This window comes from Hyperolius riggenbachi, chromosome 10, assembly GCF_040937935.1.
Source record: "Hyperolius riggenbachi isolate aHypRig1 chromosome 10, aHypRig1.pri, whole genome shotgun sequence".
NCBI classification, from domain to species: Eukaryota; Metazoa; Chordata; class Amphibia; order Anura; family Hyperoliidae; genus Hyperolius; species Hyperolius riggenbachi.
The window spans coordinates 25,882,728-25,898,956 of NC_090655.1; positions in this window are offsets into that span (position 1 = coordinate 25,882,728).

Below are 16,229 nucleotides of genomic sequence, written 5' to 3' on the forward strand. Positions count from 1 at the left end.
CAACTGTTCCGCACAGTGGAAAAACTCTGCAACCCGGCATGTCAAAAACTTAACATTGAGTCTTCAAAGGACCTCTGTGACCAATTTGCCCATTTCTTCACAGACAAAGTCTCCGCTATATGGTCCGCCATCCAACTTACAGCATCTGAGCCTAATATAGCGCCGAAGACCATTAGCAGAGACAATGTAACACCTTGGTCAAACTTCAAAGAAATTGATGAAGAAGTCACATCAAGCATCCTCCTCCACGTCCGCCTAACTACCTGTGACCTAGATCCTGGCCCAACACAGTTCATGTTGAACTGCCCCGACCTGTTCGTACCGGTATTCCTAAAAATTGTTAACTGTTCCTTAAAATCAGGGATATTTCCTGCTTTACTGAAGGAAGCAATCATCAGGCCTCTCCTCAAAAAACCCTCCCTGGACCCAGATGCAATGACCAGCTACAGACCTGTCTCTAACTAGAGTTGGGCCGAACCTCCGATTTTCGGTTCGCGAACCGGGTTCGCGAACTTCCGCGGAAGGTTCGGTTCGCGTTAAAGTTCGCGAACCGCAATAGACTTCAATGGGGATGCGAACTTTGAAAAAAAAAAAATAATTATGCTGGCCACAAAAGTGATGGAAAAGATGTTTCAAGGGGTCTAACACCTGGAGGGGGGCATGGCGGAGTGGGATACACGCCAAAAGTCCCCGGGAAAAATCTGGATTTGACGCAAAGCAGCGTTTTAAGGGCAGAAATCACATTGAATGCTAAATGACAGGCCTAAAGTGCTTTAAAACATCTTGCATGTGTATACATCAATCAGGTAGTGTAATTAAGGTACTGCTTCACACTGACACACCAAACTCACCGTGTAACGCACCGCAAACAGCTGTTTGTGTAGTGACGGCCGTGCTGGACTGGTGCGCACCATGGCGAGAGTGCAGGTTTTGGTGGCTTTACAGCCCATATGGTCGGCCTGGCTGATGTAGCTGAATGACAGAACAGTGACTGTCCAGCTGATCAAATTTGGTCTGACCACAATGAAGCAAAACAGTACAGGTATACAGTGGCGGGTTCACTGAACACAACAGGTATGCAGTGGCGGGTTCACTGAACAGGTATGCAGTGGCAGGATCACTGAACAGGTATACAGTGGCGGGTCCACTGAACAGAACAGGTATACAGTGGCGGGTCCACTGAACAGAACAGGTATACAGTGGCGGGTTCACAGAACAGGTATGCAGTGGCAGGTTCACTGAACACAACAGGTATGCAGTGGCGTGTTCACGAAACAGGTATACAGTGGCGGGTCCACTGAACAGAACAGGTATACAGTGGCGGGTTCACAGAACAGGTATGCAGTGGCAGGATCACTGAACAGGTATACAGTGGGGGGTCCACTGAACAGAACAGGTATACAGTGGCGGGTTCACAGAACAGGTATGCAGTGGCAGGTTCACTGAACACAACAGGTATGCAGTGGCGTGTTCACTAAACAGGTATACAGTGGCGGGTCCACTGAACAGAACAGGTATACAGTGGCGGGTTCACAGAACAGGTATACAGTGGCGGGTCCACTGAACAGAACAGGTATACAGTGGCGGGTTCACAGAACAGGTATGCAGTGGCAGGATCACTGAACAGGTATGCAGTGGCAGGATCACTGAACAGGTATGCAGTGGCAGGATCACTGAACAGGTATGCAGTGGCAGAATCACTGAACAGGTATGCAGTGGCAGGATCACAGTACAGGTATGCAGTGGGCTGAGGGCTCACTGAACAGAACAGGTATGCAGTGGCAGGATCACTGAACAGGTATGGAGTGGCAGGATCACAGTACAGGTATGCAGTGGGCTGAGGGCTCACTGAACAGAACAGGTATGCAGTGGCAGGATCACTGAACAGGTATGCAGTGGCAGGATCACAGTACAGGTATGCAGTGGGCTGAGGGCTCACTGAACAGAACAGGTATGCAGCCAGGAAGAAGTTAAGCCTAACTAATCTTTCCCTATATGAGAGACTGCAGCAGCTCGCCCTACTCTCACTAATGCAGGCACACGAGTGGCCGTAATGGCCGCCGCTGCCTGCCTTATATAAGGGGGGGTGGGGCTCCAGGGGCTAGTGTAGCCTAATTGGCTACACTGGGCCTGCTGACTGTGATGTAGAGGGTCAAAGTTGACCCTCAGGTGCATTATGGGGCGAACCGAACTTCTTCCGCAAAACGTTCGCGTGCGGTACCCGCACGCGAACCACCTACGTTCGCGCGAACCACGTTCGCCGGCGAACCGTTCGGCCCAACTCTATCTCTAACCTCCCCTTTCTGGGCAAGCTAATTGAAAAAGCTGTCTACCTCCAGCTAGAAGCCAAAATCCTACAAAACAACAGTTATGACTCATTCCAGTCTGGCTTCAGGAAACACCACAGCACTGAAACTGCCCTCATCCAAATATGCAACCACCTGCTCATGGCAAGAGACAGAGGAGAGTGCTCCATCCTCATACTGCTAGACCTTTCTGCAGCCTTTGATACAGTTGACCATGACATCTTGATAAACAGGCTACAGGAATACTGCGGCATTGATGGCATAGTTCTTCAGTGGTTCCAATCCTTCTTGAGTGGCAGAACCCACAAAGTGTCTATGGGGCCCTTCCTGTCCACCCCTGTATCACTTAAGTATGGGGTGCCCCAGGGCTCAATCCTCTCTCCCCTGCTTTTCACGATTTACATGTTACCGCTGGGAAAACTGATCCAAAAACATGGCCTGACATACCACTGCTATGCAGACGACACCCAACTATATCTTTCCTTCAAGCCTGGTGTGACAGACCCAACTCTAACTATAAACGCCTGCTTACGTGAACTACAGCAATGGATGAATGACAACTGGCTGAAACTAAATGCAGACAAAACTGAAGTCCTTCTGATAGGAGGGCAGAGCATGATAACAAAACAACTTAACTTGCAGTCTTCACCACTGGGAATAGGAGGCACGGATCTGCGCAGCTCTGATCATGTGCGTAGCCTGGGAGTTCTAATTGATTGGGATTTAAACTTCAGAACTCAAATCTCTGCTGTGGTGAAATCATCCTATTTTCACCTGAAGAACATTGCAAAAATCAAGCACCTCATACCCCCAGAAGATCTGCCAACCTTAGTCCACGCCTTCATCACATCCCGACTGGACTACTGCAATGCTCTCTACACTGGCCTTCCAAAAAAGGTCTTGTACCGCCTACAGCTGATACAGAATACTGCTGCCAGACTGCTAAGCAACCAACCCCGTCACTGCCACATAACGCCAGTCCTGCACTCCCTTCACTGGCTACCTATAGAATGGAGGGTCCTATTCAAGATCGGCCTACTGACATTTAAATCCCTGAATAATTTAGGCCCTGGATACATGAAAGATATGTTGCAGCTGCGTAGCAATCCCCGCATTCTCAGATCAACAGGTTCTAATAATCTAGTCATACCCAGAGTCCACTTGGAAACTTTTGGTCCCAGAGCCTTCTGTCATGCTGCCCCTACGTTTTGGAACTCCTTACCTCAACAGATCAGGACAGCTCAATCCCTGGACGTGTTTCAATCCAGACTGAAAACCCACCTGTTCAGTTTGGAATTTGCAGAAATATAACTTTTGTTGTGTGAATACTTCGTCCTACTAATTACTGAATCTGAGAGAGCCTAAGCGCTTTGAGTCCTATGGGAGAAAAGCGCTATAGAAATGTTATTGTATTGTATTATTGTATTGTAAGTTATTGAGAAATTTAAAGCAGGCTTAGGCTACAAAAAGATTTCCAAAGCCTTGAACATCCCACGGAGCACTGTTCAAGCGATCATTCAGAAATGGAAGGAGAATGGCACAACTGTAAACCTACCAAGACAAGGCCATCCACCTAAACTCACAGGCCGAACAAGGAGAGCGCTGATCAGAAATGCAGTCAAGAGGCCCATGGTGACTCTGGACGAGCTTCAGAGATCTACAGCTCAGGTGGGAGACTCTGTCCATAGGACAACTATTAGTCTTGCACTGTACAAAGTTGGCCTTTATGGAAGAGTGGCAAGAAGAAAGCCATTGTTAACAGAAAAGCATAAGAAGTCCCGTTTGCAGTTTGCCACAAGCCATGTGGGGGACCCAGCAACCATGTGGAAGAAGGTGCTCTGGTCAAATGAGACCAAAACTGAACTTTTTCGCCACAATGCAAAACGCTATGTGTGGTGGAAAACTAACACTGCACATCACTCTGAACACACCATCCCCACTGTCAAATATGGTGGTGGCAGCATCATGCTCGGGGGGTGCATCTCTTCAGCAGGGACAGGGAAGCTGGTCAGAGTTGATGAGAAGATGGATGGAGCCAAATACAGGGCAAACTTGGAAGAAAACCTCTTGGAGACTGCAAAAGACTTGAGACTGGGGCGGAGGTTCACCTTCCAGCAGGAAAATGACCCTAAACATAAAGCCAGGGCAACAATGGAATGGTTTAAAACAAAACATATCCATGTGTTAGAATGGCCCAGTCAAAGTCCAGATCTAAATCCAATCGAGAATCTGTGGCAAGATCTGAAAACTGCTGTTCACAAACACTGTCCATCTAATCTTACTGAGCTGGAGCTGTTTTGCAAAGAAGAATGGGCAAGGATTTCAGTCTCTAGATGTGCAAAGCTGGTAGAGACTAGTGTTGGGCGAACAGTGTTCGCCACTGTTCGGGTTCTGCAGAACATCACCCTGTTCGGGTGATGTTCGAGTTCGGCCGAACACCTGATGGTGTTCGGCCTTTTAAGTTCGGGTTCGGCCCGAACTATTGAATGGCCGCCGACAGGGCCGAACAGGGCCCCTGTTCGGCCGAACAGGGCCCTGTTCGCCCGAACATGCCGCAATACGGCCCCCCTATGGGGTCGCAGGCATAAGAGGGGAGCATGCCCCGATCGCGGGGGGGGGGTCGGAAATTCCCCCCACCCCCTCCGCTAGCGCTCCCCCCTCTGCCCGCTTCCCCATACAAAAGTTTAAGGAAAGTACCTGCGGTAGTGGATGGCCTGGCAGTGGCACTGTGGAGTGAGGAGGAGGAGTCCGGAGAGTGACGCGTTGAGGGAGGCCGGGCAGCGGGCGTGAGGTCAGAGAAAGGGCGGAAGTACCACAAGGGTACTACCGCTGAACCGCCCGCTGCCCGGCCTCCCTCAACACGTCACTCTCCGGACTCCTCCTACTCACTCCACAGTGCCACTGCCAGGCCATCCACTACCACAGGTACTTTCCTGAAACTTTTGTATGGGGAAGCGGGCAGAGGGGGGAGCGCTAGCGGAGGGGGTGGGGGGAATTTCCGACCCCCCCCCCCCCGCGATCGGGGCATGCTCCCCCCTTATGCCTGCGACCCCATAGGGCCCCCAAAAGCGGGATGTTCGGGAAGTTCGGGGTTCGGCCCGAACATGCCGAACATCTCGGCCATGTTCGGCGAACTTTCCCGAACCCGAACATCCAGGTGTTCGCCCATCACTAGTAGAGACATACCCTAAAAGACTGGCAGCTGTAAATGCAGCAAAAGGTGGTTTTACAAAGTATTGACTCAGGGGGCCGAATAATTACGCACACCCCACTTTGCAGTTATTTATTTGTAAAAAATGTTTGGATTCATGTATGATTTTCGATCCACTTCTCACATGTACACCACTTTGTATTGGTCTTTCACGTGGAATTCCAATAAAATTGATTCATGTTTGTGGCAGTAATGTGACAAAATGTGGAAAACTTCAAGGGGGCTGAATACTTTTGCAACCCACTGTAAATAAAGAGGGACAAAGTCGTGAAAGAGGGACAGTTGGGAGCTATGCTTAAAGAGACACTGAAGCGTAAAAAAAATTATGATGTTATGATTTGTATGTGTAGTACAGCTAAGAAATAAAACATTAAGATCAGATACATCAGTCTAATTGTTTCCAGTACAGGAAGAGTTAAACTCCAGTTGTTATCTCTATGGAAAAAAAGCCATTAATCTCTGCGACTTTCAAAGTCATGGAGAGGGCTGTCTTCTGACTTTTATTATCTCAACTGTAAGTGAACAGTTTTCTTTTTATCTACCAGAGGAGAGGTCATTAGTTCACAGACTGCTCTGAAAGAATCATTTTGAATGCAGAGTGTTGTGTAATCTGCACATATTATAGAATGATGCAATGTTAGAAAACACACTATATACCTGAAAATAAAAATATGAGAATATTTTCTTTGCTGCTAATCTTCTAGTAATTATTCATAGTACACAACCAATTCATTATATGATATTTTTTTTTTCGCTTCAGTGTCTCTTTAAGGCCTCTTTCACAGTGCGACGTTAAAGTCGCACGTTAGAAAATGTTTTCACGTGGACTAACGCACAGCAATACTGAGTCTGTGCGACATTCACAGTGCACACGTTGCGTTTGTGTGTAAGGTTTAGCATTATTAGAGAGTGCTGCATGCTGTGCGTTATACACGTTATTAGCTGCGTTGGACTGTTTGCACATGCTCAGTAATGACCTGGAAGCATACTATTCAATGCCTGTATACCTACTGTATGCGACGATAACAGGGCATAGGCCTCGATTCATAAAAGTGTGTTCTGTGAAGTAAATCCGTGCGGGGAAACTCCGCGCTCGGTATTTCAGACTTCTGGGTGGGCATTCATGAAAATGTTGCCAGTTGCGATAGCAGAGCGGAGATTTCTCGCTGTAGGCTGGCGGGAGCCTTGCGGAAACACAGGAGCTGGCAGAGTCCCTCCGTGCGCTGCTCTCTCTGCTGCTGCTTGGGAGGCCTGTCTCCATTCACTTAAATGAATTCCGCATGCTTATCGCCACATCCGAGGTAGCGGTATTCCCCGTCCTAATACCGCTTGCGTAAATTTTTATGAATTAACATTTTGTTACATTTGTTACGATAATCACCGCACAAGGCGGTGATTTATCGCTCTGCTCAGGAATGTCGGCTTTTCATGCGGAAACGGCCTTTATGAATACAGATTTTGCTATGTGCTCAGTAAAGTCAGCTGTTTTCAGCATTCCCGCATGCGGGAATGCTTTATGAATCGAGGCCATAGAGTTGCGTTGTAACATTTTTGGGACGTTGCGTTGTTAATTTGCTTTGCGACTTTAACGTCGCATCAAAGAGCAACATCCCACTGTCAAAGTAGCCTAAAGGAGTTATCAGGCAAATTCGCTAAAATTATCTTTACTCACCTGGGGCTTTCTCCAGCCCCTTGCAGCCAACTGTCCCACGCCGACTGCTGAGCTCCCTGCTGCTGTCCCGGTCTCCATGCTCGGTATTCAGGCTGACCGCGGGGTCGGCCTTACTGCGGCTACGCGAAGCGCCGCTGTCAATCATGGCCACGTGGTGCGCGGGGAACTGTGCAGGGGCAGAACTACTGCACCTCCGCAGTTTGCCCCGGCCCACGTGGCCATGATTGACAGTGGCGCTTTGCGCAGCCGCAGTAAGGCTTTAATACCGAGCACGGAGCTCGGCACAGCGGCGGGGATCGGTCGGCGTGGGGCAAGGGGCTGGAGAAAGCCCCAGGTGAGTAAAGCTCATTTTAATGAATTTGCCTGATCACTCCTTTAACTTGTCCCTCTTTGGAGAGGAAATCTGTCTTTCTTCCCCATTTGTCCCTCTTTCAGGACTGATGTAGAGATGTTTTTTTTCTATTGAAATACGGGTTTAACTCACTCTAAAATTTATTACCATCAATTAAATTGATCTGTTTGTTATTTTCAAATGTTGAAAAAGATAGTGTAGCACTCCTCAATGTAGCAGAAGGGATGTGGTAGGTAGAACAGGCAGCACACCTGATTATGCAGTGAGTAGAGGTAGAAGACCGGCGCCATCCAGTTGAGTATTTATTCATAGCTCCCAATTTCTCTTTGGGAGCCCTGTCCCTCTTTCCTCCCTTTTTCAGGACTTTGTCCCTTTTTCTAGGTAAATATATTACTAAAAATGTGTTTAATTGACTCTAAACTTTATTCCCATCCTTTAAAGGGATACTGTAGGGGGGTCGGGGGAAAATGAGCTGAACTTACCCGGGGCTTCTAATGGTCCCCCGCAGACATCCTGTGTTGGCGCAGCCACTCACCGATGCTCCAGCCCCGCCTCCAGTTCACCTCTGAAATTTCTGACTTTAAAGTCAGAAAACCACTGCGCCTGCGTTGCCGTGTCCTCGCTCCCGCTGATGTCACCAGGAGTGTATAGCAGAAGCCCAGTATGGTCTGTGCCTGCGCAGTACACTCCTGGTGACATCAGCGGGATCGAGGACACGGCAACGCAAGCGCAGTGGTTTTCTGACTTTAATGTCAGAAATTCCAGAAGTGAACTGGAGGCGGGGCCGGAGCATCGGGGAGTGGCTGCGCGGGCACAGGATGTCTGTGGGGGACCATTAGAAGCCCCGGGTAAGTTCAACTCATTTTCCCCCGACCCCCCTACAGTATCCCTTTAAATTGGTATATTACTAATTTTAAAATGTTAATATGAAGGAAAATGAATTATAAAACAACACATTTTTCTTTGTCCCTCTTTCTCATCTCAAAAAGTTGGGAGGTATGTTTATTGCTCTTTATTAAAATCAAACGTCACAGCACAATAAGCGACGTTATGGAGCGTGAACTCCTTTCTCAAGCTATGCTGTGCGTGTATACAAAAACGAAGTAATAAGCATGCATTTATATATAATAGCAAATATATCGGCGCCAAGGAACAATGGAACCGCCGCTGAGAAGAACAATGTCCAAAAGTTTAGAAGACATACATCAAAGGTCAGCGCAGGTTTAGAAAGTCATTGTATGTAGGGAATTGTAAGGCTTGGTGGTGTATTCTCCACAGTCAGCATGCAACGCATGAGCTGGCGTGGAGGAGGTACACACACTAGCACCAGGAAACAGGCTATCCCTAGTATAGTGGAGGGGAGGACTGACTCCAATAGGAGATTGTGGCGCACAGAGCCGGTGCAGATCTGACAGCCACAAACAATGCTTTCGTTATAACGTCTCAGCGCAAAGTAGCGCTGAGCGCATAAACCAGAACTGAGGAGATCAGGACAGGTAGACAGAATGAACGCTTGCTAGCTAGCGGCTACTTAGCGACAGCAAGCGTCCAAAACCAGACAGACTGGAATGAGGCAGCCAATGCGTTGCGGCGATGGCGTGCCTCACAAAGACAGGACAGGATAGTCAGAAAATAGCAGGATCGAGATAGATGAACGTAACACAGATAAATATACAATAAGTATGTTTTCCTAGCGTATTACAATTACAGCTATCAAAGAAACTATTTGTAACGTCTGACTAACATATGTATATATCGGCAATGAACCGATATATGACATAAGCAGGAACGCTGACTAGGACTGGAGTAATACAGGGAACAGGACTCAGAAGGATTCGCTATCTCTTCGCAGAGATGAACGCAATCCACAAACAGTAACAGAACAGGATTCAGAAGGATTCGTTATCTCTTCGCAGAGATGAACGCAATCCACAAACAGAACCAGGAGCAGGGTAACTACCTCAGCACGGGTGGTCACGGTACGCGCAACCTACCAAAACGTGCTGGAAAGCTGACTAACTGCACACAGGATATAAACAGTTTGTGTACGTATACATCAGCGACACTGATGTATCACGTAACACAAATACAAGGAAAATAATAAACGTGCTGGTATGCATATATATTGGCAATGAACCAATATATGATGCAAAGACCAGCAAAGTATCTTTATAACAAGAACCACGATCGGGGGCTAAAGCGACAGCAAGACTGGCTTACACTGAAGCTATGAAAACCCAAGGAAACCCTGCAGGAAGCAGATCTTTATACTGAGGTCATCCAATGGGAGCAGACATGCAGATTCCCACACAGGTGAATGATAATCAGTCACAAGCTGACAGCAGGGAAAGACAGACAAAGCTATGCAACTTGCATGGAAATAGATCAGAACTGCCTGAGCTGCAGCACTACTACTTCCAGTAATAGCTGCTGCAGCAGCGATCATTACAGTACCCCCGCCTTTAAAAGCGGATTCCAGACGCTTTTCAAAACCGAAATTCCCAACAAAACAGTCTGACTGATAATTCATGATGACCGGGACAGCCCGGCAAGACCGAATTCCAGAATCAGTCCCCACAAGACTGGACCCATCAGAACCAGAACCTACAGAACCACGCCCATCAGTACCACAAGCCCCAGTGCGACACCCATCAGAACCATGATTTCCAGAAGAAAGCCCTCCGAAATTCCCTGAGCGATACCCACCGCCTTCCAGGAACCGTTCAGAAACGCCAAAGCCTTTGCAATGCCCACCGGTACTGTCTTTACCAACACAAAACCCACTGTTGAACCAGTCCAAGGCACCAGGACAGGTTTTCTCAGAGACCTCCCAGAACACCTTGAAGCTCCAAGGAGATCCCCATAGGTCAGAACGCCCCTTAGGCTCACATGGAGAACTATCAAGAACCCCTATGGAACCTAGGGCAATTCCCGAGTCAGGGCCACAAGGACAAACATCAATATCAGGGCTTTCAGGGACCAGAACCATCTCTGGGCATGCAGGCAGACTGGCAACATCAGAACATGTTCCCACTAAGGAAGCATCAGAGCACGCTAACACCTTAGACACACTTGGGCATTCTGGCACACAAAGAACATCTGGGCACACCGGCACAAGAGAAACCTCTGGGCATGTCAAGGAACTGTGAGCCTCAGGGTCAGCCAAGACAGGACCAAAACCAGGACTGGCCCAAAAAAAATCATCATGACTAAACTTCGCAACCACTGGACTTTTACACGAGAATGCTGGATCAGACTTAGATGTCGCTGATTCCAGCAAAGTCAGTAACAAATCAGATTCAGGGGCACTAACAAGACAGGACAAATCTTCTGATGTATGCACTGGACCAGATAGGGACTCCACAACTACCTCTGGACTGGACAGAGACTCATTTAATACACTGGATTGGAGCTCATGAGGCGCTGCAGAACAAGTCAGTATTGCAGCAGCCCCCACTGGACTAGGCAAAACTGAGGAATTCCCTGGACAGGAAGGGGACTCTGGAACCTCTGCCACAGTGGTCAGAGAACCAGAATCTTTCAGGATACAGGGCTGGGTTTCAGGAACACTCATCAGACCGGACTGAAATTCTGAGATTTCTATTATTTTGACCAGAGAATCAGAATTATCCATGTTACAGGGCAAGACTTCTGAAACATTCAGAGGACAGGGCTGGAGTTCCTCGGCTGTTACAACACTGGAGAGGGACTCAACAACATTGGTTAAATCAGACTGTGTACAGGGCAAGGTATCTGACACACTTGCTGACGAGGACAATATTTCAATGGCTTCTGCTTTGCTGGGCAGAAATTCATCAAGTTTTATTGGAGCAGACTGTAATTCCAAAACAGCTGCTAGACAAGTGAATATTACTGCAACACCAACTGAGGTAAGCAGTGCTTCAGCCTCCTCTGCTAGAGGGTTTAAAGTATCCAAAGTACTGGGTGAAGCATAAGACTCTGCGACCACAGCTTCACTGGACAGGATCACTGAACAGTCCATATTGCAGGGCAAAACCATGGAAGCACCTGCTGGACAGCATAATGATTCTGTGACCTGAGTTTCATTGGAGAGATCTACTGCACAATTCATGGTACAGGGCAAATTTATTGGAAAATTTTCTGAACAAGGTAATAATTCTGCGATTTCAGGTTCACATAGCAGATGCTCTGAGCTATTCACGAAACTAGAGCGAGGTGTAGAAACAGGAAGATCAAGACACAATGTTTGCGCATCTGAATCACCATTCATTTGTAAAATTGGAAAATTCAGATGCTGGGGTTCTGAGTTTACTAGACAGGATTGCTGGGACTCGGAAACTGATGTAGTGCATCTATTGGCATCTGCTGGATCAGACAGGAGTTGAAATTTATTAACACAGGTAATTTCTGCAGAAGTGTTTGCAGAGACAGGCAAGATTTTTCTGGTGTCTGTTTCACTAAACAAAGAGTCATGAGTACTGGCTAGGCTGGACTCGGAAGTCAGCAGGACCTCTGGATTCTCTGCTGAGAAATTTGCGCAGGGCAAGGTTAAGAATGTATCAGTGGCTTCTGTTTTACTGGGAAGTAACACTGAGTTATCCATGGTACAGGGTGGAATTGCAGGAACTTCAATTTCACACAAAAAGAGCTCCGAATCACCTGCTGAATCAGCCAAAGGTGCTGAAGCAGGCGGGTCAGAACGCCAAATTTGCGAATTCGGAGTCACATAAAAATCATCCAAAATCAGTTCCCACACATCAATCAAGGGAGCCACACAGTCATACCTACACACACCAGCCTCTATTAGGTTATAGGCTGACTTAATGCATGCGTTCAATACCATTTCACTTTTTGCACTGTAAAATTGACAAAATGAACTTGAATCATTCTTCCATTCACAGACCAGGGCTTCCATCTCTCCCCTCTCGAATGGAGGATCCCATGCATACTTAACAGCGAAACATTTAGGCTGATCACAGTCTGCAGATATGATTGTGGCAGGCACCAGTGCTGCTCATCAGGATACCGGATATCCGAATAGACTCGGATATCCGAACTTTTTAGGCCTATCCGATCGGATCCGGATTCCGGATAGCTGGACGGAAATCCGGATAGCTCTATGCGGATAGTTGGTCGCATAACCCGGATATCCGCGGATACCGATCGGATATCCGAATCCGGGTACTGTAACCATGGACATGATGTCCATGACGTCATTCAGCCAATCAGAGCGCTCCCAGCCTAAGCCCAAGCACCCAATCACAGAGGGGAACCTTGGCCAGTCCCTCCTGTATATAAGGAGGGGGGCATGTTAAGAATCTCGTCCTTGCTTTGTGACTGCCACTGAGATAGTTTGTCCAGTGTGTTTGGCTGAAGCAAGTACATTATCCCAGTGATAACCCAGCGTTTTAACACTAAAACACCTTCTGGTTTTACTGTTTTACTGTGTTGTAGTTAGCTTAGCTAGTCTGTGTAATTTGTTAGTGTCAGTCAGTCTTGTCAGTCAGTCTTTCAGCTGCAGCAGCTGCCTGTGCCTGCTACTAGGTCCTGTGTCTTTGTGTGTGCTGTGTCTGTGTGCACACACTCCAGGCTCCTTGCTGCTGGCTGGGCTGCTATTACTACTGCTACTAGGTCCTGTGTCTTTGTGTGTGCTGTGTCTGTGTGCACACACTCCAGGCTCCTTGCTGCTGGCTGGGCTGCTATTACTACTGCTACTGTGGTTTTATATTGTGTAGTTGCAGACAGTGCTAGTACTACAGATTATTGCTGCTGTGCTGCTGCTGAGTGAGCAGTGTCAGTGTGTTTAGTTGTTGTACTCCTGTCTGTCAATCTGCTGATCATTTCCAAGCCCGCCGCCAATAATAAAAGTGCACCAAGTACCCCACACACATCATCTGTGACGTCGACTCATCAGTGACAGTGAGTCTTGTACTATGTCTGGCACTGGCAGTGTGAGACGGGGGAGGGGCAAGGCCAGAAGGAGAGTGAGCAACATTGCGGCCTCTGGCAGCAGTTCTGCCGCATCAGTCATTCCGCCGCTACCCACTGGCAGTCACGCTGCAGAGACGCAGCAGCGTGTTGCGTCAATTTTCAAGCAGGGTCAGCGGCGCAGATTGGAGGAGAAGGACGCCGCGTCTGTGATGCAGCAGATGGCGCATGACGAGGAGCAAGCCAGTGACAGTGAGGCCACCACCACCAGCCCTAGCCCTAGAGAAAATATTCTCAGCAAAATTGGCTTTACAGAAGAGTCTGAGATGCTGACAGTAATTGTTGGGGGGGAGCCCGTCCATGATGTGTCAGCAGAAGAGGAGTTTGAGGCGGGCTCATCATCCCAGCAGTTTTACGAAGGGGAGTTTGATGATGAGGTGAAGGACCCGGACTACCAGCGACCGGAGGGGCATGTCAGCTCTGACTCTGAGGAGGAGGAGTCAGTGTGTATGGCACGCAGGTTGAGCATTGCAGGGATTGGCAGGAGCAGCAGTGGGCATGGAGTACGTGACCCGCAGGCTGCTGCTCCATCTGTCAGTGGCACGACTACCACCAGCCGCACCACTCAACCCCAGGCCCCAACCACCACCGGGAGAAAATCCACAGCAGCATCCCGTTCTGAGCCACGTAAGGGAAAACTCCAATCCCCAATATGGCAGTTTTTCCATCTGCCCTCACTGGATAGCAAATTTGTAACGTGCAAATTATGCCATGTGAAGCTGAGCAGAGGGTCTCACCCCTCCAGTTATGGCACCTCCAGCTTCATCAACCATCTGGGCAATAAGCACAAACCTGAGCATCAGGAATTCAAGCTGCTGAAGGAAGCTGGCGCTGGCCCTTGCAGAGGTCAGAGCACTATAACCAGCTTTGCCACTCCTGCTGACACTGAGGCCTGTTCAGGCAGCCAGTCCTCCTCAGTGGTCTCCTCTGTTCCCTCCTCAGCTTCCCGTGCAAGCCTAAAACGCCCCCACCACCAGACCCTGCTGAGTGACTCTTTTGTGGTCAGGGCTCAGCCTCCCGGCAGCCGTCGCATACGCCAGCTGAACGGCTTGCTTACACGGGCCATGTCCTCCCAGCTCCTCCCGTACTCGTTTGTGCAGGAGGGGAGCCGGATGCGTGCGCTCCTGCAGTGCGCAGCGCCGGATTGGCCAATCCCCAGCCGGCACTACTTCGCACGCAAGGCCATCCCAGCACTGCACTGCTTTGTAAAGGCCAACGTGGAGCGTGGGCTGGATCATGCGCTTGGTGCGCGCGTCCATGTGACAATGGACTCATGGAGCAGCCGGTTCGGGACAGGCCGCTATTTGTCCTTCACCGCGCACTGGGTCAGTTTGGTGGAAGGGGGTGAAGAGGAGACAGCAGCATCATCACCACGGTGGGTGGTGCCACCCCGCAGCAGGGTCAGGGGAAGTGCAGCAGCTTCCAGCTCTGATCCGGTTCCATCCGCCGCCAAACAACCCCGCCTCAGCAGCAGCGTGAAGGCCCACCACTGCCAAGCGCTGCTGCAGATGGTCACGGTGGGCAAGAACAAGCTGACGGCAGACCACGTCTTGGCCAAGCTCCGAGAGCAAGAGAGGAGTTGGCTGACCCCCAGAGGCCTCAGAGTCGGAGAGGTGGTGGCCGACAATGGTGCAAACTTGGTTGCCGCCATCCAGCGGGGAAACCTCACCCACATCCCCTGTCTGGCCCACGTCCTGAACCTAGTGGTGCAGAAATTCCTGCACACCTACCAGGGGATGGACACTCTTTTGGGAGCGGCAAGGAAAACGGTGGGTCATTTTCGCCGCTCGGGTGGTGCCACAGCGACCCTTACAGCCGTGCAGATGGAGCTGAACCTCCCACAGCACCGCCTCATTATAGACGTTCCAACACGCTGGAATTCCACCCTGGCGATGTTGGAACGTCTGGTTGAACAGAGGCGGGCTGTCAACCTGTACCTGGCCAGAGCCACCATGGATGCCAACTTGTTGGGGACCGGCACCACCCACCTCCCAGACATCATCCGCCCTGCTGAGTGGGGAAAAATGCAGCTGGTGTGCTTTGTGCTGGCACCCTTCCTGGAGGCCACCAACATGGTCAGCCGGGACCATGCGTCGCTGTGTGAGTGGTTGACCATTGTGTGCATGCTGGACAAGGCCCTCGATGCTCTGCTGGAAGTGGGAGAGGAAGCCTTGATCCAGCAGCAGGAGCAGCAGCAGCACACTTCACAGTCCACCTCTGTGCAGCAGGAGGAGGATTCGGAGGAGTTGGAGGAGGACTTTGAGGAGTTGGAGGTCCCTGACCTTGAAGAGGAGGGGGCACAGCGGAGTGCAGCTGCAGTAGTGCGGGGGTGGAGAGAGCAAGATGAGGCTCCGGAATCAGAGGAGGACGACAGCACTGTCAGCGGTGCAGAAGATGATAGGTCAGCAGAGATGGCAGCCCTCTTCCCCATGGCAGTGCACATGCTGCAGTGCCTGCGCAAAGACCCAAGGGTGAAGGAGATGAGTGCTCGGGAGGACATCTGGATCACCCTGATGCTGGACCCACGGCTGAAGGGGAAGCTGGCTCAGTTCCTGCCTGTAGGAGGAGACCCTGTGCGCCGAATCAGGGACTTGCAGCGGATTCTGGTTCGGCGCTTGGAGGAAGCCTTCCCCCGGACTCCCACCCCCCCTGCTGTCTCAGTCCAGCCAGCACAGCAGCAGGTGCCTGCATCCAGCATCAGCAGGCGCCCAACAAACC